Below are 1664 nucleotides of genomic sequence, written 5' to 3' on the forward strand. Positions count from 1 at the left end.
CTTCTTGGCTGGGGCCGTAGTCGAAGCTGCAGTCGAGGAGCCGAATCCCGAGCCTGGTGATGAACCCCCGGGCTTCTTGGAAGAAGGGCCCGGACCCGAAATAGTGTCTTCTGAGGAAGAATCTTGCTGCGATTTGATGGAAAATATGGTGGGTTTGAGACGGGATGGAGTGTGGAGGAAGAGATGGGGTTTATTGGTGGTAAAAGATGAAGAAGATGATGATGGGTGGAGCATTAGCGCCATTTTCAGTTTAGTTAGTTCAGATTTTCTTTGTGGTCTATATACGTTTTTATGCAATTTAAATTTCCTTTTTCGTTTTTCTTATAGGAAATAACTCAACTTGAAAATAAATAATATTATTAAATATGACAACAAGTGTTAGATATTTTGTGCCTGTTATTGTTTTTTTTTTTTTTTTAAATTTCATTATTCAAGAATTTCAATGTGAGATTAACGTTTGAAATCATAAATTTCTATCGTGGTCCCAAATTAAGATGGAATTTAGGGATATTAAGGATTATTTTTAAAAAAAATACTTTTAATACCATAATTTAGGTCCGTGCAACATTAGTATCACAATGCAAAAGCCATTACAATATTGGTACTATAATTTAAAAAATAACTTAAAAATATATCACAAAATAACTTTTATCGTCACTTTTAATATAGTCGTTAGATTGTTAGGCACGTGGTCGTTAAGCAAACCTGCGATGGTGAGCAAAAAATAGTAGATTTAATGCATTTTACCCTTATGATAGTTGTAATGTTTAAGGGAAAAAGGAACTTTGAGGCAACCACCCCCTCCCCCCGAATCATGGGTGCACAACACGCACGACTTGTAATTGTTTTTTTTTTTTTTTAATAGATAATTATAATTCTGATTAAGTTCTCATATAGTAACAATTTATGATAACGGATATAATTTATTCAATTTAAAAGTTGAAAAAGTATATACAAATACTATATTGTAGTACATTTTTAAATTATTTGCAAATTACAGGTCTAAATTGTGGTATAAAATTATATATTTTTTTAGATTTTTTACATACTAGTAAGTGTGACACCTGTTATGTACGTGCATAATTTTAGAAAGTATTTTAACAAAATATTTTTATAAATCTTATTATTTATTTCTTGTAAAACTAAAAATGACCCAAATATGTTTATATAAGAGATAAAAATGTAGGAGAAAAAAATATCAAAAAATACTTATAAAAAATCAAGATGAATGAAGAAATTAAAAATTAATTAATTTATTTATTTAAAACATTTTAAAAAATGATAGATCACGAGTACCCTTTTCAATAATATATAGTATAGATATTATTTTATCAATGCAATTCGTCTTATATAATTAACTTTTGTCGTATATAATTACGATTAAATTTGAAGGAGAATAAATAACTTTTAAAATAATATATGAATTATTTGTCAATATGTCGCCTTACATGAATAAAATAAATTGAACATAATTTTATTTTATATCATATTTCCCTAAACCTGCCATTATAAATTGTTTTTTCACCTTCTTCTTCTAATTATTTTTTAGGGGAACCCATTATAAATTATTACTCACCCCAATTGTGGATTACAATTTTTCAGGAGAAGAATCTCACAACGACGTCGTTCCCGGTTCAAACTGGTAGTCGTTTAACACACTCCAA

The sequence above is a fragment of the Sesamum indicum genome, linkage group LG4, assembly GCF_000512975.1.
Source record: "Sesamum indicum cultivar Zhongzhi No. 13 linkage group LG4, S_indicum_v1.0, whole genome shotgun sequence".
Taxonomy (NCBI): domain Eukaryota; kingdom Viridiplantae; phylum Streptophyta; class Magnoliopsida; order Lamiales; family Pedaliaceae; genus Sesamum; species Sesamum indicum.